A 22,958-nucleotide genomic window follows, 5' to 3' on the forward strand; every position below is an offset into this window, starting at 1 on the left:
CTGCTAATCATTTGTTGAGCATCAGCTATGAAGTAGACACAAACCTCATTTAAAACCCTGTGAGATATCTAATGAAGTAGGTATTATTTTCTTCATTTATAGATGAGAAAATTAAAACTGACAAAGGTTGAATGATTTACCAAATGTCACAGTTTGGATAACAGCAGAGATAGCAGTCAAACTCACCACATCTGTGTCTAACCTCATTCTATTTTCCCAAAGTTACATTGCTGCAATAATGTAATATCTGTGGCATATCAGTATAATTGTTCACAATTTCACATATGTAAATGTACATGTAGGCACACTGTTCCATTAAAAAGCATATCTATATTTATCATCTATCTATCTACCTATCTATCTATAGATACTTTTATATTCATTTTCTCCAGGGAAATAATAAAAGCAGAGAGTGGCAAATAAACACCAATTGTGTATTATCAGTATTATTATTAATTTTTTTTTTTGTATTTTTATGAAGTGAGAAGCAGAGAGGTGGGGAGACAGACTCCAACATGCGCCCAACTGGGAGCCACATGGCATGCCTACTAGGGGGTGATGCTCTGCCTATCTGGAGTGTTGCTCTGTTACAACTGGAGCCATTCTATGCCTGAGGTGGAGGCCATGGAACCATCCTCAGTGCCTGGGCCAACTTTGCTCCAATGGAGCCTTGGCTGTGGGAGGGGAAGGGAGAGATAGAGAGGAAGTAGAGGGGGAAGGGTGGAGAAGCAGATGGGCGCTTCTCCTGTGTGCCCTGACTGGGAATTGAACCCAGGACATCCATAGGCCGGGCCGATGCTCTACTGCTCAGCCAACTGGCCAGGGCCTCCAGACTTCTTAAAGTTGGTACAAGAAAAGCAGGAAGAGATAGAAATGGATACCAGAAGGTTAAAAGTTCCTGGAATGAACTGGTTAGATTGGGAAAGATGGTACTAAATAATATGATCTCTGGAGGCAGTGACCTTGATTCAAATCCCAATTCCACTACCTACTGGGTGACTTTGAGCAAGTTATTTAACCTCTCTAAACAATTTTTCATCTAAGAAATTAAAATAACCGTATTATCCATCTCTTGGAGTTGTCATGAGGATTATGTGAAGCAATGTCTGGCACATTGTAGATACTCAGTAAACATGCCCTAGTCGTGATCTTCACCATCCCCAGGCATCTCCTGAGATCTCCACACCCTGTGCTTTCTTCTGTTCTGATGCCACCCAGTGAGACCTGCAGGGGGCACTCCTGGTACATGGCCCTCCTCTCCCCAGCCCTCTTGCTAGTGTTTCTTGTTCCAAGTGAAAATATAGTCTTCAGCTGAGATTGGCATCAGGAGGGCTGTTAAAGACCCAGTCAACATCCCCATCTCTTGGGCCTGGCCCTGTCACCTGAGCCTTGGGACTGTTAGTCTGCCCCTCTCTGTCCTGCCAAGCGGCTGCTCACATTGGTTCCACTGTGCCAGGAGCTTGGAGAGAAGAAACCAAACTCCTGGGCAAGAATGCATTTGCATAGAACTGGCCCCATTTCTTGGAGGGGGACATCACAGGGCTGGCAGGGCCTTCCAAAAGGTGGATCAGCTAGCCCCTTGCCTCAGTCCCGGCTGCCCAGAATCTAGCCTCATTGACAAGGCGAAAAAAGTGAGGGACAAAAAAGTTTTCTTAGGTACTAGGATACAGAAAAATGGGCAAGAGCCTAGCTTTCATTTATTATGAGATAAAGAAAGCAACTCTACAAGAAATCAATAAAATATGTGAGTACAGTTGTGATGATGGGAAATTGGGTTTGGAACTGGAGAGCAAGCTGCAGCCACATTACTGGTCTACGAAGAACCTTGATACAAACCTTTCTGGGCCTATGCATTCCTTATGTATGACATGTATGTTGGAGAGAAGATGGCACTTTTGGGTAATAATAATAATAATAATAATAATAATGGGAATCCCTTCAGAAGACACAGTTCGGAGTCATGGTGCAAGAACTGGTAAGCTATATGCAATTCAGTTCTCAACTTGCACCCTCAGCAGGTGCTTTTGTTCAGTCCACAAAGTGTACAACTATATGTGGCAGCCCTGGGGTCAACCAATGTGGGAAGGTTTCCTTGAGCAAGATCATGAGACTTCTTGGGTAAAAGCTTGAAAGTGGGAGAGGAAGCATGATGGGGAAAACAGAAGATGGTTGATGATATGAGTTTAATGGAGCAGGGAGGCTAATATGGTAGATGATAACAATTTCTATAAGTTCAAAAAAATGGGGCCCTAAAAAACTAGCAGAGGGAGGACATGGTTGAATCACTGAATGTGGCTGGAGGTTAGAGTGAAATGGGAAAAGCACAGAATAACTCCAGGACAGATGGAGCCCTGCTGGGCTACTGAGGCTGAGGGGCTTGCTGGCCTTTTGTCTGTTTTCAGCAGAGTGAGAGGATGAGAAGACTTCTCATACATGGGTCTATCTTGTTTTATAGGATTGGGTGGAGGTAGATCCAAATTTAAAAGTCATGGCATTGGAAGTGATGCAGAATTAGTCCTCACTTTATAGATATGGGATGGATCCCAAGCACCTTACAAGTAAGGGATGGGCTGCAAGAGAACAGACAGGACTCAGACTCAGGCCTCTCAGGTCCTGGTCCTTTGTTTCTTTATTTTCTGTTGCCTTCTTCCTACCTTTGTGCATTGGGTGTTATTGGAATTTTATCTATTGGACTCAATTAGAAAGGTACTAGAGGAACCACCTAGTTGAAGAAATTCTGGAAAGAATCCTTTGGTAATGTGATTAAGTATGCTCTAATTTATGTCTTATAAATGTAAGTTTATATAGATTACATTTACTGAAAGGGGGTGGTATACCACAATAATGATCATTAGTGACCATGGGGATGTAGCTCAGTACCTTGTGGATTTCTCCTCTGTGGTCTGAATCATCCAGCTATTAGGTGCCCCACTACTCATGGGAATTGTTGGGTCTTGTGGGGCCTGAACACTAAAATGTCACTTGTAATTCTGAGAGCCCTGGCTGGTTGGCTCAGCGGTAGAGCATCGGCCTGGTGTGCGGGGGACCAGGGTTCGATTCCCGGCCAGGGCACATAGGAGAAGTGCCCATTTGCTTTTCCACCCCCCGCTTCCTCTCTGTCTCTCTCTTCCCCTCCCACAGCCAAGGCTCCATTGGAGCAAGGATGGCCTGGGCGCTGGGGATGGCTCCTTGGCCTCTGCCCCAGGCGCTAGAGTGGCTCTGGTCCCGGCAGAGCGACACCCCGGAGGGGCAGAGCATCGCCCCCTGGTGGGCAGAGCATAGCCCCTGGTGGGCGTGCTGGGTGGATCCCCGTCGGGCGCATGCGGGAGTCTGTCTGACTTTCTCTCCCCGTTTCCAGCTTCAGAAAAATACAAAAAAAAAAAAAAAAATGTCACTTGTAATTCTGTAATGAGCATTGTCAGTGTCTCTACTCTTTCCAGGCAACTCCTCTGACTATGAAGTGTTGCCTGTTCTGAGCCTCATCATAACTTCGGATTCCAAGCTTCCATCCCTTCTGTCCACACCTCATTTCCCCAGCAGAAGTCCCTCATACAGCTGCCCACTTGTGGATTCTTCTTCCAGAACACCTTATTCACCCCCATACTCCTAAGGAAACATTGCCCCATTACGAATAAGGTGAAAGGAAAGATGAGGCCAAAGTTGGAAGGAGTAAGTGTAATAGGGAGCAATCAAGAATAAGAAAGACATAACTTGCTAAACTGAGAGAACAGAGGGAGGTCCTCAAGAAAGATGGTGCCCCTAGCTGTCATTTTTTTTTTTCAGGGACAGAGAGAGATTTAGAGAGAGGGACAGACAGACGGGAATGGAGAGAGATGAGAAGCATCAATCATCAGTTTTTCGTTGCGACATCTTAGTTGTTCACTGATTGCTTTCTCATATGTGCCTTGACAGCGGGCCTTCAGTAGACCGAGTAACCCCTTGCTCGAGCCAGCGACCTGGGGTCCAAGCTGGCGAGCTTTTGCTCAAACCAGATGAGCCCGCGCTCAAGCTGGCGACCTCGGAGTCTCAAACCTGGGTCCTTCCGCATCCCAGTCCGACGCTCTACCCACTGCGCCACCACCTGGTCAGGCTAGCTGTCATTTTATATGGTGGACACTAGACATCAAAACACTGGCAAGTTGCCTGACCAGGTGGTGGCGCAGTGGATAGAGCGTCGGACTGGGATGCGGAAGGACCCAGGTTTGAGACTCCGAGGTCGCCAGCTTGAGCGCGGGCTCATCTGGTTTGAGCAAAAGCTCACCAGCTTGGACCCCAGGTCGCTGGCTCGAGCAAGGGGTTACTCGGTCTACTGAAGGCCCGCTGTCAAGGCACATATGAGAAAGCAATCAGTGAACAACTAAGATGTCGCAACGAAAAACTGATGATTGATGCTTCTCATCTCTCTCCATTCCCGTCTGTCTGTCCCTGTCTATCCCTTTCTCTGACTCTCTCTGTCTCTGTAAAAAAAACACACACAAAAAACAAAAAACAAAAACACTGGCACGTCTTTCATACCAAAATATACTTATGTTTACAATGAAGATTATGTTTAAACCATTCAGATTCGCTCAAGTATAACTGAAACAAACACAGGTGGATCCAAGTTCCAAATTGAACACTTTCTAGCTATGTTACTGTAGACAAGCCACTTACTCTCTCTGAACCTCAGTTTTCCCATCTCAAATAATTTATCTATTTTGCATAGTAAACACTCACAAATACTAATTTCCTCAACCCTTTAGCATTAATTCCCTATTAGGATTCTAGTGACTATTCTAGGACTCTTCTTTTGTAGAAAGACCTAAAAATTAAGAACTGATGTTTGATATGTACAAAGGAATATACCTGATAGTTATATGTAGATATATATGTTATAAAGCAATTTAAGAACAAAAACTCAATTTAAAGCACTCTTTTTAAGTTAGAAGCTACAGTGTCATTTGAACTATTTGTACTTTTTCACAAAAATAATAAGAAAGTTCTGTCCTAGAACAACTAAACCAGGGGTCGGGAACCTATGGCTCACAAACTGGTTGTGGCTCTTTTGATGGCTGCATCTGGCTTGCAGACAAATCTTTAATAAAAAAAATAATAATGTTAAAAATATAAAACATTTTCATGTAGGCCTGACCTGTGGTGGCACAGTGGATAAAGCGTCAACCTGGAAAAGCTGAGGTTGCCAGTTCAAAACCCTGGGCTTGCCTGGTCAAGGCACATATGGGAGTTGATGTTTCCTGCTCCTTCCCCTTCTCTCTCTCTCTCCCCCCTCTCTATAATGAATAAATAAAATCTTAAAAATAAATAAAAATAAAAAAATATTTCTAAAAAAAAAAAAAACAAAAAAAAACATTTTCATGTATTACAATCCATTCATTTCCTACCGCTTATGTTCATGGTTGCGGGTGGCTGGAGTCAATCACAGCTGTCCTCCGGGACAACACCAAATTTTTATTGGATAATGTGTAACATACACAGATCATTGTGAGATCAGGAAGTAAATTTCCCTCCTTTTAATCAAGTAGTCAGCTAGCTAATTGCAGAAACCCTTTTGATGAAGAAGATGGCTAAAAGAAAAAAAGATGAGGACTATTGTACTTTTCAGCAGGAATGGACAGAGGAATTCGCCTTTGTGGAGAGAGCAGGTTCTGCAGTGTGTCTAATATGCAGTGATAAAATTTCATCGATGAAACGGTCAAATATAAAGCGGCACTTCGACACACACCATACTACATTTGTATCGAAATATCCAGTGGGGGACAGCAGGAAGAAAGCATGTCAAGAGCTACTGTGCAGAGTGCAAGCTAGTCAGCAGCAACTCCGTGTTTGGACCCAACAAGGTGACTGGAATTCAGCTAGCTTTGCTGGTGCTTTAGCAATTGTGAGAAACAGAAAGCCATTCACAGATGGGGAGGGAGTATGCCAAAACATTCATGCTTGATGTTGCCAATGAACTTTTTCATGACTTTTTGGATAAAGACAAGATAATCAAACGAATAAAAGACATGCCTCTGTCGGCAAGAATTGCTCACGATTGTACCATCATCATGGCAAATCAAATTGAGGCAACACAAGTGAAGGATATAAATGCAGCACCATTGTTTTCTTTCACTTTGGATGAGTCATCAGACGTAAGCCATTTATCCCAGTTCAGCGTGATTGCAAGGTATGCTGTTGGTGACACACTACATGAGGAAAGTCTTGTTGTTTTGTCTTTGAAAGAGACAACAAGAGGGGAGGATTTATTCAAGTCTTTCACTGAGTTTGCTAAAGAAAAAAATCTACCGATGGATAAACTTATTTCAGTGTGAACTGATTGTGCTCCGTGCATGGTGGGGAAAAACAGAGAATTTGTAGTGCTTCTTCATGAACATGAAAAGAGACTCATCCTAAGTTTTCACTGCTTTCTACATCAGGAGGCACTTTGTGCTCAGATGTGTGGCGAGCAGCTTAGTGAGGTGATGTCGCTGGTCATTCGGGTGGTCAACTTTATTGTTGCCTGAGCTTTAAATGATCGCCAGTTTAAAACACTGCTGGATGAAGTTGGGAATAATTATTCTGGTCTGCTTCTGCACAGCAATGTGTGTTGGTTGTCAAGAGGGAAGGTGTTCAGCCGTTTCGTGGCTTGTCTGAGCAAAATCCAGACTTTTCTTGAAATGAAAAATGTCGAGCATCCTGAGTTAGCTAACACTGAGTGGCTCCTGAAGTTTTACTATCTCGTGGACATGACTGAACATCTGAACCAGCTCAATGTGAAAATGCAAGGCATTGGAAATACAGTCTTATCCCTTCAACAAGCAGTGTTTGCATTTGAAAACAAGCCGACATTGAAACAGGTCGTTTACTACACTTTGAAAAACTGGGAGAGTTTAAAGATGCATGCACAGCAAGTGATCCTGCTCAACATCTTGATCTCCAGCAGCTAGCAGGCTTCACATCTAATCTCCTGCAGTCATTCAAAGTGTGCTTTGGAGAATTTTGTGAGTGCACTCATCTTTTTAAGTTCATCACCCATCCACACAAGTGTGCAGTGGACAGCTCCGACCTGAGTTACATCCCCGGTGTCTCCGTCAGAGATTTTGAGCTACAAGCTGCTGACCTGAAGGCCTCAGACGTGTGGGTGAATAAGTTCAAGTCACTGAATGAAGATTTGGAAAGACTTGCACGACAGAAAGCAGAGTTGGTGAGCAAACACAAGTGGGGAGAAATGAAAAAACTTCAACCCGCAGACCAGCTGATTGTCAAAACTTGGAACGCGATTCCCGTCACATACCACACACTTCAGCATGTGAGTATTGCTGTACTGACAATGTTTGGCTCTATGTATGCATATGAGCAGTCTTTCTCACATCTAAAGAATGTTAAGACCAACCTACGATCACGTTTAACGGATGGAAGTCTCAACGCCTGCATGAAGCTTAACCTCACCACGTATCAACCAGACTACAAAGCCATCAGCAAAACCTTGCAGCACCAGAAGTTGCATGCATTAATGGTAAGAAGTATTTTATTCCTCATTGGTTAGCAACAGTATAACAATGTTATTAAAAAGAATTCAGAGACTTATTGTACTTTAAAAGTGTTGGTCTTACATAAAATGCACACATTTACTTGTATTTAGTGTTAAACATATCATATGGCTCTCAAGGAATTACATTTTAAAATATGTGGCGTTCATGGCTCTCAGTCAAAAAGGTTCCTGACTCCTGATCTAAACTCTTTCTAATTACCCAGTCCCATCCCACCCTGAGTTTTAGTAAATGACATTTTTGCTCTACAGAAAAAGTAAAGACCATTTAAAATAAACTTCTCTAGAGAATTCTTCTTCACCACAAGTTATCTCTTTCTGACCCTGCCCTTTGATTCTTTCTTACCGCCCCTCTCAGAGGGGTACCCTCAGTGCCCCTCTCAGAGGGGTACCCTCAGTGTCAAGCCAAGGAGTATGGACTGTGACCATAAGCAAAGGTTCAAGGACTGACATGATGAATACATGCCTCTTTTTTTTTCGAGACTGGAGAAAATGATGAAGGGTGGATCAGGGTCCTGGTGCTAGTGTTCTTTCAGATCCTAGTCATAATCTTGGTCAGCGGTGATGGTTTCCTGGACCACGACCATGATGATGAGATAGAGAGAAGGGAGTAGGATTTAGGTGATTTAGAAAGTAGATGCATTGATTAGGTAAAGGAGATGAGGTGAAGATCAACGAAGAATCTAGGATTGTTGCCATGTTTCCCTTAATTCAAACCATCTTGCTCACCTTCTGACTGATCTTTCTATAATTCGGCTATGGCTTTACCCCCTACATCCACTCCAAAGAACTTGCTCTCCATTGCCTTCAGAAGCACAGAACTGACTATGAACTTATACAGCTCTATATTTACTCCAGGTCTTTCCCCAACACACTCTGTCTATGGTTCCTGACCTTATAGCCCAGTACCTGCTTGCTCCCTGCCTTAGGTGCTATTTGAAATGTACATTTATCCATCATATGGCTTTGAGAGCTGAATTGAACTAAAATTTGAAGTTTCTTTGTTTCCTTTTAAAGGTGTATACAACTCAGTATAGTAATACTGGTTACTGGTGAGTTGTTAAATATCTATGATGAACGAAAATGGAGAAATAATTATTTTCTTAAATGCCCAGGGTGGGAAATTGTAAATAAAATTCTCTCAAAATATGAATTCGGGGTGGGGGGAGCTGGGTGAAAAAGAACAAACTCTTAGACACAGACAACAGTATGGGGATTACCAGAGGAAAAGGGGGTTGGGGCAGGTATAAAAGGGGAAAGGGGGGATAAACGGTGAAGGGAGGGGACTTTGGGTGGTAAACAATACAATATAGAGATGATGCATTATAGAATTGTACACTTGAAACATATATATATATATATATATATATATATATATATATACACACTATTAACCAATGTCACGCCAATAAATTCAATAACATTTTTTTTTTAAAGGTAAAAACATGAATTCAGATGAGGAAAGAAATAACTGGTGATGAAAAGGTTGAGAACCACCACCCTGTCCTCTAGTCCAATGGAACAGTTGCTGCATTATTCCAAGTAAACTTGTATTTTATGTTCTCCCCCAGGATTTTGTGAATGCAGCTTCCTCTGTCTTAAATGGCCTCCCACCACCTCCTGGTACTTGAGTCTTCCACATTTTTTTAGATGTCACCTGGGTCCTCCCACATCTGCCACGGCCCCTTAAGCAGAGTGATCTTTCCTTTCTGCCGCTTCCAGCACCCTATCTCTCTTTCCAGACTCCAGTTGCGGCAGGTGGGGATGGTGTTCTGCGCATCTCGCATCTGGACCTCAGCCCAGTACTTAGGGAACGGTGAACAACAAGGAAACTGTGCTGAAAAATATAACCCTGCAGTCTCCTTTGCGTAGCCCCTGTCCACCCTACTGGGCTGCCCTGAATTTATTTCCACCCCATTAACTCGGTTCAGGACCCGCCCCAGCCGGCTCCCGCTCTGTTCCCCACTTTGACACGACCGCCTCCTTCCTTCTCTCTTCCTGTCATCTTGCCAGCGCAGCTTCTATCGCTTCGTGGATCGTCTCTTCGTCTCCCTTTCCCCGGAGCCTGTCTGGTTCTCTGTCTTTGGTTGTTGCGCTCCCTTGGTCTGGGCTCCGCTCCCTCGCTCCCTTCGCCCCGCCCTCTCCCCGAGTTCCTCCAATCCCGGCAGAGCAGGTCTGGCGCTCCACGTTTCCATTGGTCCGTCCGGAGCCCCCTCACCGCCCCGCCTCCTCAAACCCCAGTCGGGCCCTCCATTCACACAAAGTTTGGCTCCGGAGCTGCGGCGGTAGGGGGCGGCCCGGCCCCGCCCAGCTCTGCCCTAGCCGGTCCGACCCCGGCCCCAACCCCCTGACCAGCACTTATCTGATCCCAGCTCCTGTTTAAGAGTACCGGCCCTGCCCGTCACACAGCTCCGTCCTCACTCCTGCCCGCTCCGTCTGTCCGTCAGTCCTGCTGCCCATCAGAAGGGCGACTCCACACTGACCAAGGTAAGCCCCTGGCCTTGATGAGGGAGTGCTACTGCCCCGGCCGGGGTCCTGTCCACCTCACTCTCCATAGATAGAGAGGCCCCAACACCACAGCTGATCTCAGATATATGGCCCTATTCCTCAGCCTCCAGACTTAGGCGACCCCCATGTGGACCCTCAGGGGAAGGGCTCCCAGAAGGTAACCCAAGTTGGTCACATCAACCTTTTACGCTAACGAAAGGGCTTCCCTGGGCAGACCTGCAATTGCATCACAGCTCCTCCAACAAATAGTGACCGTCACTTACAACCATGCACTCCCACATTGGCACTCCAGACAGCGCCCCCTCCTCCCAGGATTATCAGGTTACTCCCATACCCAGCCTCTGCCCCTCTCCTCATACAGTGACTCTCACACAGCGACACCCACTTATCACTAGTTTACACATGGGAAAATGAAACACATACAGCTTAGATTAGGGATCCTCAATAACCCGTTGTGCCTGGGACCCCTACCCAATCTCTTCCCTCCATTCCCACTTGTCTTCCACTTCAAGATGCCCCTCTTCATTACTGCACCCCTCCCCCAGCTGTTTCACACTGAGTTCCCCAGCAGGAAAGCAGCGCCACTCCAACTAGAGGAAGAAGGGCAGATTGGACTCTTAACATTCGCCTTCAAATGGAGATGCCCTTCCCATCCCACCCCTTTACCCTATCAGAGACTAACCAAGCACACCTGTGTTAGAAAGAAAATGAAGGACTTTACCAATTCCTTCATTGGGGGGAGGAGATCTGAACCCTGTGTGAATAGGACAAAACTGGTCAAAAGTGGGAGTAGGGCCTCTCTTGAGATTTCATTCCTGTCAATGCAGAGTGAGGAAGATGGGGAACAGGGGTTGCTGAAGTATAAATTTGGGGTTGTGATAGTACAAATTTGGCCCCCAAAAAGCCAAGGCTTGCTTAAGGCCTTGTTATATTGCTCATCAATACAGATTATAACTAAGGATTTTTGGCTGGTCTGCTTTGGTTGTGGGGTTTGAATTGTTTTGTCGTCATCGTCCCCCCCACCCCCAGGACCACTTTTAGGCAGTTCTGGATGGGAGGAAGATGATAATGGGAGATTTAGTGCCCTTCTGTGAGGAGTGCAGCTTGCTTAGGCATGCTGAGGAGGGTGTGGAGTGGGTACAGAGACCAGCCTGAGGAAGGGCCAGCAGCTACCACTGGGTTCTATTTAGTTTCATCCAAAAATCCTTTTTCTAATCTCCAAGGATTTCTGAACATGTCCCTGGCATGATGGACGGCAACGTCCTGTTCTGAGGGGTAGGGCTTTTTAATTTCTGAGGGTAGAGTCTGGGTATGGGAGACCAAGTGTAGAAGGAAGCAGGTGTCCTGGCTCATAGCTGGTTTTTCATGGAGGAGGAAATGAGGAAGGAGGGGGAGGGAAGGTGCCATCCCAGGGAGAAGGGCCAGGGCTGGTCTGCAGAAGCAATAGGCATGGCCCAGGCAGTGCCAACTCCCCCCTCCCCCGTCCCCTAGTCCTTTGGTGGTGGTGGTGAGGGAGGGAGAGAAGGGGTTTTGAGGGGTGATCTGGGCCAGTCCAGCCTCCCAAAGACCTTGCCAACCTGGGTCCTGAAAGGAGCTGCTGTTTTCTGAGCCATCCCCCAGCCCCCACCCAAAGCCTGAGCAGCCAACTTGTCTCAGTGGATATCAAATGGCAATGACTCTGAGTGGAGGGGGGGGGCAGGGTTATGGTTCTATTTCTTCTGTGGTTCTAATGCAGAATCCTACTGCTGCCCCCTACACCCTGGGAAAAACTCTATCTCCCCAACATCACTCCTACATCCAGTCCATTGCCACATATCTGACATCCCCCATTTCCTCTCTATGCCCCACTGAATGACACCTGTGCACCTCCGTGCATGAGTTCATTTATAGCTCCAGCTAGGGTGGACTGGGCTAAAAGGGAAGAGCCTGGCAGAAGATCCAGAAGCCTTTTTCCCTTGCCATCCCTAGGGACCATAGAGGCTGGGCTACTAGGATCTGGGTGGGCTCAGATGTAGTTCTCTGGGGTCATTCTGGGGGTGGTAGGATAAGGGGTTTAAGGGCTCTAGAGGGTGATTCATGCTGGAAACACACTTATTCAGAGGAAAAAGTCCTTCTGGGTTTCCTAACAAAATGTGCACAAGATGGAAGATAGGCTGAGCTCCGTGGCGTTGGTGGGAGGAAAAAAGACATTGGGCAATGGAGCCCCTCAACTTTCCTGCCAAGGGTTATTTAGGACGAAAGAAAAAAACCTCCACTCTCCCTCCCCTCCCTGGCCTAGATTCCTCTCTTGCCTGACTGGTCAGTGTTACTGTCCAGTGTAAGGCCAAGCTGTCCAGGACAGTGGTGAGGCCCTGGAAGGGGTTAGAGAGAAGGATCATATGAGGCACACCATTGAGATTAAACACAGAGAGATTGGAGAGAAGGGAAAGATTGGAATCCAAGTATTTTAGCACCCAGCAAAGGGTGGTTGGCTGGGGCAGCTCCTGGGAATTGTTTTTTGAGTTTACCACATCATTCCACTTTACTGCAGGCTGAATTCAATACTACTAACCTTCCTTCATTCAAGTTTAATATATGTGTTACCACCATTCTTCATGGAGACAGTGCATCTCAGTGGCCCCTCTTTATCCCCTCCCCTCATCAAAACCTTAAAAGGGTAAAGAGAAAGGGATTGTGGGAAAAACTCTCCCGTGGGTGTCTGCTAGCTTGGAGCTGGATTTGAGGTGGTGGAGCAGTGGGATGGGCTGGCTCTGGAATATGGGAAAGAAGTAAGAACTAAACTGTGTGGCTTGCAGAAAGAGGTTGGAGGAGCAGGGTCCTGAGAGACCTGACTTTGGGCCTCTAAAAAGGTATAACATAGAAAGAGTTTCTATGGCCATCTGCTCCTCTTCCAATGGCAGAAGACCTGGGAAACGAGTGAGGTTGCAGTTGAAAGGACTTAGGTTAGATTACAGGAAGCATGTCTCATAAAAGGAAAGACATCTAAAATAAAGATCATGGAAGAAAGGGAGAACACCTTCTGGACCAAAAACAAAAACAAAAACAGAAAAGACCATTGTGAGGACTTCTGAGGGGAGCTGTGAAGCTCAGATAAGCACAGGAATTACTGTGGCAGCTGTCAAGAGGCCTCTCCTGGATGGCCATTCCATCCAGGATGTGGCCAGGCCACAGTGCTGTCCCCAGCTCCTTTCTGTTCTGGCTTTGCCTGAGAGGCAGTAGGTGTAGTGGTTCAGAGCATAGCCTTGGAGTCAGACTTCCTGGGTTGAAATCCTGGTTTCACCACTTAGCTACACAAGTCTCCTCATCTTTACTGTGGGGCTAATAATAGTTGTGGATTGAAAAAGTCAGTATTTGTAAAGGTCTTGGAATGATGTTAGCTTGGAGAAAGTGCTCTGACCCTTTCTACTCTGTCGTCTTTCCTGGCTCCCGGACCTGCTCCCAGCTCTTCACTGTGTTTTTACTGAGGTTTCATCCTAGGTCTCTATCCCTCCATCCTTCTAGAGTTTGGGAAGATGGGAGAATTATCACATCATTTAAAATGAGGTTCCTGCCTTCATTCTAACAGGTTGACCAGCACCAGGGCTTAGGTCTCCACACCCATAGCCTCTTCTTCCCATTGTTTTCACCAAGCAGATGTTTTATGTTTTATCAGATTTAATACTGAGTTGTTGAGCTTTACCTCCCAGTCAGTATCTTTTTCCATTCTGAGCAACTTCTCTCTTTCAGCTTCTCTCTATCCCATCTCTCACCCCACCCCCTATGAACCTGCCTGTTCTTCTCCCTGACTGGTTCCTCCACTCACACCTTCTCTCAACTGTATGTGCCCTCTTGTTCTGTCAGACTATCCATCTCATCAGCCTGGATGCCCACACAATGACCTCCCTAGCTTCAGCCTATCTCACTTTTTGATTCCCTCTCTATTATAGAATTGTCATTCAAATCATCATCAGTTTTATTTGTTCTTCTCCTACCAAGATATCCCGGTTGGTTTTCGGATGAAACCTCCCAATCATAGTCTTCAAGATACTTTATGTAGCCTTTCTCCTATCCTGTCCAGTACTCCCATTTTGGGGGCTCGTCCATTCAATCCTTGCTCCAGGGGAATATATTCAATTTTGAGCCACACTCTTTCTCCCCCTCTGGGCCTTCACACGGGCCATTCTGAGTCCTATCCCTCCTGCCAATCTCCATTCCTCTGTTTCCCTATCTGTTGTCATTTTGTACCCACTTCTCTTTAGCATTCTGCTTATCCTTTGTCACTTGTGTCTGTAACTTTGCCCAGGATGCCCAATGCAGTGATGATGTTTGAGGGGACATCCTGTTTCCCTCATTACACGGGGACCCCTCTAGGGTTAGGCCTCTGCCTAAGTCAGATTGCAGACTCCCTGAAGTGAAGGCATTTCTTTCTGCCTTGGCCCCAGAGTGCCTGTTGACCAACTTGGCTCTAACTAGGAAACCTTTCTGATTGCTGATTCTGGGGTGAGGACCCTGACTTTAGAGGCTATGAATATCCTGGAGTAGGGTATATGGAAGACCCCATTATCCAACTCTCAAGGGAACCTCAAGAGAAGTCGCTCTCCTTCCATCCACCCCATCCTGTGGAGACAGCATCACCTGAAGATTATCAGCTGCAGATCCTAGAACCCCCAATTTCCAGTCCTTTAAGTACTGTTGGCTCAAACACAAACATCCGTTTGGATATTCAGGCACCATACAGCCTTTCTCTCCTCGCTGGGGAGGTCTGCTCTGCCTGATGCTGGGCTTGACAGCAGGCATACAAAGTGAGAAAGGGCACAGGTCAGAACCCAGTCCGGACAGGTCTATCATCTTGGGCGTACCTCTGAGCAGGGGTTTCAGGAGGCTGGGAGATGTGGGGAAGTGGGATGCAGGCTTAACATCTCGTCTTACACTGCACCCCGCCCTGCCCTGGGGCTGTCCCCTTATCTCCACCTCTGCTACTAGTCCCAACTATGAGACCTCAGCACAAACCTCCTCCCCACATCTAAACTTCCTTGTTTGACTCTTTCATAAAAAAGAAAAAAAGACAGGGGCAACTGGAAAGAAGAGAGGGTGAGTATGTCTGAGTCTAGGGAAGTGGTTCTCAAACTTTTTGACCTTAGAACCCCTTTATACTCTTAAAAATTATCAGATACCAAAGAGCTTTTGCTTAGGTGGTTTATAGCTATTGATATGTTAGAAATAAAAACTGAGAAGACAAATAGATATTAATTCACTTAAAAATATAACAACAAAAACATTTCATGTCAACCTAAATGGCATTTTTAATGAAAAATAGCTATATTTAAAAAAACCAAAATGTTTAGTAAGAAGAGTGGTACTGTCTCACATTTTCACAACTCTTTGATATCTGGCTAAATACAAGGCAGTTGATTTCTCTTGTCTGTGTCTGCATTCAACATGTTGCAATATCATACGTCATGTAGCTTCTAGAAAACTTCTCTGAACACTCATGAGAGAATTAAAGTGAAAAAAGCTACAACATATTAACATTATTATAAAGATAGGTTTGACCTCATAGAGCCTCTGACAGGGTCTCAGGAACCTCCAGGACCCTGGACCACCCTTTGAGAATTACTAGTCCAGAGGAACCTCAGGAAACAGTTTCAAAAAAAAGCCTTGGACATCCTGGCTGATCTCCCTCAGTCTCCTCCATGGTCTTTTGAATATTTTCACTAGGGATGAATTTCGGGGCCATGGTTAATCATGTGGGTTCTGGAGACAGACTACCTATCTGAGCTTGAATCTCAGTTTTACCACTTACTAGCTGTGCGAGATCTCTGTGCTTCAGTTTCCTCACCTATAAGATAGGACTTTGAAAATGTTGCCTGCCTGACCAGGCGGTGGCGCAGTGAAAAGAGTGTTGGACTGGGACGCATAGGACCCAGGTTTGAAACCTGGAGGTTGCCAGCTTAAGTGTGGGCTCCCCAGCTTGAGCACAGGGTGGCTGGCTTGAGCATGGGATTATAGACATGGCCCCATGGTCGCTGGCTTGAACCCAAAGGTAACTGGTTTGAAGCCCAAGGTCACTGGCTTGAGTCCAAGGTTGCTGGCTTGAGCAAGAGGTCACTCGTTCTACTGTAGCCCCCACCCCCGCCTTCTGGTCAAGGCACATATGAGAAAGCAATCAATGAACAGCTAAGGAGCCACAACAAAAAACTGATGCTTCTCATCTCTCTCCCTTTCTGTCTGTCCCTTTCTCTGTCTCTGTCACAAAAAAAGGTGCCTATTTTTTAGAGTTGTTGAGAACTAAATAACAATACTAGAAAAGGGCTTAACATATTGCAGAATAATGTGAGCTCTTATTAAATTCCAGAGCCTTACCACCTGAGTTCATTGCCCATCGGCCCAGAAAGCAGGGAGCTACAAAGGTGATTCTTTCCACAGTACAGATGGGGCTTCTTGGCCCAGTACAGATGGGGCTTCTTGGCCCAGAGAGGAAAAGTGCTTGTGCCAGGTCCGGGGAGAGCTAACAGGGTTGTGGGCCCTGAACCTAGGAGTTCTAACTCCTAGCCCTATGCTCTTCCCAACAGACTTTCCAGTGGGGAAAGTAACCCGAGGTCCTGAGAAGGGGAAGAAAGCAGCCCTTACCTTTCCCCCAGCAGTTCAGGTGAGCCATCCAAGGCCCATGGGAATAAAGCAGGAAGCCCTGAGGGCAGAGCAGGGGGGATATGCTGACTTCACAGCAACAGAAAAGAGGAGAAAGCCAGCCTTGTGGGGAACAGTTCTGTCAAGTGGCCTCAGCCCTCTCTTTGGGGGTTGCTGGTCCTGGGGGCAGAGGGAGTTTGTGAATGGGCAGCACTAATTCTCCTGCGTGTCTGCGCCCCTTCCCAGAGCCCTGTCTGCTCTCAGTCCCCACCCCCGTCCCCACTCCCATCTCCAGGCTCTCCCGACCTGCCCTCTGCTGAGGTGCCGCAGGGCAGGGAACTGCACCCTGGGAAAGGCGGCTGGTGGTGCTGAGGGTGATCGTGAGGATTGGACTAGGGGTCCCCTCAGCAAGAGGAGAGAAGCCTCTCCCCTCAGGGTGGGAAAGGGATTGAGGCAGTCGGGGGACACACACACACACACACACACACACACACACACACACACACACACACACACTAAGGAAGAGCTAGTCCTAGTCCTGTGCTCTTGGGCCCTTCGGGCAGACTCCACTAAGCTGGGCAGTGGGCGCCACCTTCATTAGAGCCCAGATCCCTGAGTCCTGAGTGTCCACCATTTCTGCACTCTGGAGGTTCCGCAGCCCCCTAGCCAGACAACTCTGACACATGGCCGGCTTAGGTTTGAGATCTTTCTGTCTATTGCTCCATTTTCCTTCTCCTGCCCACATAATTCCCTTGAATAAAGGGTAAAACTGAAGTAAAAAGTGGGTGGGTTCAGAATGCCCACTACTTCTTTCTAGAGCCTGCCTGAAACCAAGGGACCTGGTCACAGCCCCTCCTCCCCCACCCCTACCAGTCCCTGTGGCATTTTCCACTTGGAAAATCCTTTCTGGCCAGGGGCAGCTTTGGGGGCCCTGGTCTAAACTCTCTACCCTGTCTCCTGAGTAGTGACCCCCCAGGGAGCCCCTGTGGGCTAAGATCCATTTAGTCTCAGCCCTGCCCCACCCCCTGCCTCCACTGGCAAGGCCAGCAGCCCCCTACCTCCCACCTCTGGGTTGTGGGACAAGTAGAGGACTGAGGGGCTGGCTCTGCATACTAATGTCCTGTCCATTGTCAAAGCCCCTTTGTGCCAGAGAGCTCCATTGAGGCGGCTCCGGGGCGGGCACAATGGGGGCTCTGTCCCCAAGTTCCCCCAAACAGTCACCTGCTTTCAGAGCCTCCCCCCTGCAACCCCCCCAACGCACACACACGCCCCAGTGTCCAGAGGGCCCAGAGAGCACGGGGGAGTGGGCCCAGGGCTGGGGGGGGGGCAGGAAGCACCAACCCCCCTCCCTGGGCAGGCTGGGGAAATGGGCACAAGGAGGGGAGAGGCCCCAGCTGGCAGGGCAGGGGCAGTTTGTGGAAGGAGTTGGAATGCAGGTTCTGTGTGGCCAGCAGAGAGAAGGAGAAGGGACAGACTGCCCACTCCTTGGTTCAACTTGCCCAGCTGGGCCTGGCTGGAGCCTCTCCTCCTCCGCCCACCGCAGGACTCATATATGCAGAGGCACATAGGCACACACTCATCTATGCAGCCCCACACACGGCATGCGGAGCGGATGTGCCCAGACACAGCGGCTGCCCCTGGCCTACAGACCCACGCGCCCACCACCATCCACTTGCAGATGCCCCTGCACGCCCCCCATTCCTGCCCCCCATTCCTACCACCCCCTTTCCCCCCCTTCTCCCCCCTCCACCAGCCTCAGGCAGCTCTGCACTATCCCCCCCTCCCATGCCCTCGCTGCCCTCTGCTGCTCCAACACAGGTTATAACAAGTTTGCACTTGTTGTGACCTCAAGAATGTAGCCCTGGAGCGGAGAATGTCCGGCTGCCCCAAACCCACCCGCTTATACGTTAACTACATACCCAACCTCTGCTGAAATTTGAGCATGGTGCCCCCACCTGACCACAGAGGAGTTGGGTGGGCCAAGGCCCATGTCTCCCCGCCCCTGGCCCCCAGCTGCGCCAGGCATGCTGGAGGAGCTCTGTGTGAATGACCAAACCCTGCTCTGCTGCAGCACAGGCTCAGGGGGACCATTCTTGCATCTGCCTAGTACATGTGGATATGTCACTGCCCCTCACGGTCCTGTGAAGTCAATGGGACACTTTTCATAGTTTTCCTTACCCATATATGAGAGGTGACATGATGGGTCCAGGTGGCAAGGCTGGAACGACAAGGGAAGTTTCTTGCCTCTAAGTGTTTTCAGTGTGTGTGTGTGTGTGATTTTTGAGTATCATTTATCTGTCTCTTGGCTTCACTCAGATGGAATTTCACAGAGCTCTCTTTTACCCACTTTCCTTTGGAAGGGGTTAGGGCATGGTGGGGTAGTGGGTAGGGTGAACAGGTACAGGAACCTTAAATAGGATTCTAGGTCTAGAAAGAATCTCGAAAGGTCACTGTGACCCTTTCACTGCCTCTAGGCATGGTGAGCCTAGATCTTTTCATTCCCTACCCCACCCCCACCCCCAGTCCTCCTCTTCTTCCAAACTCCGGATGGCTGGAGAGAGAGAAACCCCACTGCCTTCTTCTTAGAGTTTAGAGTCTGAGATCTCTATTGATTACAAGTCCTTAGTGATGCCTGCTCTGATCCTCCCTGCTAATATTCCATGTCTGTATAAGGATCTGTAGGATCTGTGTCTATGCCTTTCCTACTATTCTGGTCTGGGGCATCTTCTGGAAGCCTGGAGGAGATTCCCTAACATGGAAATTAGAGGGAGGGCCCACTAGGACCCCAAGGATTTGAGGGCTGCCTGAACAATGCTGTGCTGGGACCTGGGGTGGTGTAGCTTCTGGTCACAGCTGCAGAAACTTCATTAGATCGAGAGCTAAACTGATACTGGTTTGCTTATCTTCTGATATTGAACACTGATCTCCATGATGTTTCCCTTATTTCAGAATGGCACAGAGCCCTCGCAGGACCCTTCTATTCCTTAACCCTACTCCTCCTCACCTAAAATGCTCCCTCTGTGGCTAAAGGATTTTGCTTAAGCCACCTCACCCAGAACATACCTCCCCACCTTTGTACCCTTGGGTGGTTCTCTGCCTCCAAATGTCCCTTCCAATGTCCCCTGTTGAAGAAAGAGGCCTACTTTAAGTATAACTTCAACCCCTCCCAGCGCACTCAGGAAGTTAGCTACTGAAAGAGGGAGGACAGGGATATACGTCACCTTGGAATCTAGTTCTGCATCTAGACAGTGTCTACATGCTACCCCTACCCCATCCTCCTCTAAAACAAGGAAAGTGGACAAGGAATAAGTAGAAAGTTGGGGAGTGGGTAGAGAGATTCCTGTCAGGGTGACCTCCTTAAGAATTCTCTGTGTGAGGGTCAGAGCTTGCTCTCCATACATGAACCAGGAGCCCTGAAAAGGAAAGGAAGTCGAAAGAACCCCTGTCAGTGACGGTGGTTCAGGTTTTTGAATATGCATCCGAAGTACAGGGTACTTATGAGTCTCCATCTCCACCAAGGGTAAAAATAGGAATACATTGCGTAGGCAGCAGCAGGTAAAATTTGACATTACAGGAAGTATGTACTGGGTATAAGATATTACTAGGTAAAGGGGAAGGATGGAAACAGGTGGAGAACTCACACCACCTGACGTGAAAGAGAAGTCTCCCACTGAACAAAGGCTGGTGGCCAGGGAGGGAAGATAGCTCCAAGGTTGCTCAGAGTCCAGTGGGCCATGAGATTTCCAGCTGTCTCTTGCTTATTTTCACACATCCAGCAGAGAACATCATTGAATCTGCCGCCTGCCCCACTATGGGCCAACTATTTGTCAATTTTTCATGATCTTGATGGCATATTTCTGGGCCAGCGGCTACAGGGGTAAGGAGGGTTCCTGAGACCTGCCGATGGGCGGGGCACATTGGATACCTTCTGGGTGTAACTGCGATTGCATAGGGGAAGAATGGCCCAACGTTGGCTCCCCACCACCTGGCTCTTCAGGACCCTAGGGTCAAGAAAGGATCTTGGGCCCTGGCCGGTTGGCTCAGTGGTAGAGTGTCGGCCTGGCATGCGGGGGACCTGGGTTCGATTCCCGGCCAGGGCACATAGGAGAAGCGCCCATTTGCTTCTCCACCCCCCCCCTCCTCTCTGTCTCTCTTCCCCTCCCGCAGCCAAGGCTCCATTGGAGCAAAGATAGCCCGGGCGCTGGGGATGGCTCTGGTTGCAGCAGAGCGGACCCCCCCCCCCCAGGGGCAGAGCATCGCCTCCTGGTGGGCAGAGCATCGCCCCTGGTGGGCGTGCTGGGTGGATCCCGGTCGGGCGCATGCGGGAGTCTGTCTGACTGTCTCTCCCCGTTTCCAGCTTCAGAAAAATACAAAAAAAAAAGAAAGAAAGAAAGGATCTTGTAGGAAGAGCAAAGTTGGAATGAGGAAGAAGGCCAGGGTTATCGCTGATTAAAATCACATGCACTACTAGCCAGCTGTGTGGATGTGGGAGTTACTCAGCTTTTCTAGATCTGGGCTTCTTCTGCAGTCCAATGAAGGGATTGAATGGGATGACCACAAGTGCCTCCCAGCAGAGGTGTTCTGTGACAGTATGGAGGCAAGGTGAAAGCGTGCACTTCTGCTTAAGCAGGCCTGGGTTCAACTTCTTAGGGGTCCTCCTGGGCAAGTCAGCTACCCTTTCTGAGTCTGCTTCCACACTGTCAATATGAGGGTGACGGCACTACCACCTCCACTGGAGGGCAGGATGATGTGGTGCACAGATTCCCAGTACACAGCGGGCTCACTGTAGGGGCGGAGGTGGGGAAGTCTGCTGCACCGTGAGAGCACAGAGGAGGGGCTGAAAATCCTACTGGGATGGTGTGGGCATCCAGAAGGGCTTCCCAGAGAAAAGGACATGTAAGCTGAGGCCTGAAGTGGGTGTAAAAAGTAACCAAGCTAAGTGAGAAGAGGAAGTGTTCTGTGGAAGAGGCCCTGTTATTTGCCAAGAACTGTGGTTGGTGAAAGAAAGTAGAGCCTAATCAAGAGCTGAGAGAGGCCCTGACCGGTTGGCTCAGTGGTGGAGCGTCGGCCTGGCGTGCAGAAGTCCCGGGTTCCATTCCCGGCCAGGGCACACAGGAGAAGCGCCCATCTGCTTCTCCACCCCTCCCCCTCTCCTTCCTCTCTGTCTCTCTCTTCCCTTCCTGCAGCGAGGCTCCATTGGAGCAAAGATGGCCCGGGCACTGGGGATGGCTCCTTGGCCTCTCCCCCAGGCGCTGGAGTGGCTCGGGTCGCAGCAGAGCGACGCCCCGGAGGGGCAGAGCATCGCCCCTTGGTGGGCAGAGCATCACCCCCTGGTGGGCGTGCTGGTGGATCCCGGTCGGGCGCATGCAGGAGTCTGTCTGACTGTCTCTCCCCGTTTCCAGCTTCAGAAAAATACAAAACAAACAAACAAACAAACAAAAAAAACCAACAAAAAAACAAACAAACAAGAGCTGAGAGAAGCTTAGTGTGGCTGGAGGATGTGTGTATGAGGGAGTGGACAGAGAGTGGAGAACGCTGGCACTGGAAAGGTCTGTGAGGTCAGTTACTATGGCCTCTGTCCCACCTGTACTCTAGGGGCCTAAGAGCTGGTACCCCTCCACTTCCCCTCCATCTTCCTTTTCCTACACTTCTTTCTCCTTTCCTCCCAGGTTTCAGTCCTCTTGCCCTTAGTTAGGCACAGAGAGCTACTGGGCTCCTCAGAAGGACCTTGTTGGTCCAGGGAGAAGATGAAGTCCAAAGTTGTCCAACTCTGGAGCAGTTTTTGGCCCAGGTCTGAAGTTTTCTGCCCCTCCGCCACTATGAAAGAGGAATTTACTTCCCACAGAAGACTGGATTTCTGGCATTGAAGCCCTAATGTTAAAATACTCTACACCCAGTTTGGGTCTTGGTTTCCCCACCTGGCTATATCCCTACAGAGAGTTGGGAGAGGGCAGTGTGGAGTGAGGACTGAAGGGAACTAGAGAAAAGATGGCTCTTTAGCCTGGAGTAAAGGCTGATGGGGAGATCGGATCAGTGCCCCCAACTGTTAGGAGGTTGAAACTTCAATAGGAAGCTTGGAGGGAGAAATTCCCAAGAAGGAAGCATGTTACACACCAAGAAGGGGCCTGAGGGAGAAAAAAGGAATGGAGGAGACCAAGGGATGCAAGCTAAGACATACTTAACCAGAGCTCTATACTAGTCACTGGGGAGGACACAAAAATGAACAAAGCATAGGTTAAGAATCAGTTCAGGAAAGATCCTTCTATTTGGGAATATGGGCATGGTTCTTCCTGGCTGGAGTAGGAAGATGAAGTTACTC

General features: G+C 48.2%; 2 protein-coding genes across 3 annotated transcripts in view; one reads left to right on the forward strand and one right to left on the reverse strand.

The window, feature by feature from the left end:
- KCNJ9 (potassium inwardly rectifying channel subfamily J member 9) overlaps nucleotides 1–22,958 on the reverse strand; it is a 68,018-nt gene that overhangs the window by 10,936 nt on the left and 34,124 nt on the right. The gene's annotated exons all lie outside the window — the stretch shown is intronic.
- KCNJ10 (potassium inwardly rectifying channel subfamily J member 10) overlaps nucleotides 9,806–22,958 on the forward strand; it is a 35,007-nt gene continuing 21,854 nt past the window's right edge. The window contains exon 1 of the mRNA XM_066362048.1: nucleotides 9,806–10,012. The gene's annotated coding sequence lies outside the window, so the exon portion shown is untranslated. The remainder of the gene's footprint in view (nucleotides 10,013–22,958) is intronic.

Source organism: Saccopteryx leptura, chromosome 2 (assembly GCF_036850995.1).
Source record: "Saccopteryx leptura isolate mSacLep1 chromosome 2, mSacLep1_pri_phased_curated, whole genome shotgun sequence".
NCBI lineage: Eukaryota > Metazoa > Chordata > Mammalia > Chiroptera > Emballonuridae > Saccopteryx > Saccopteryx leptura.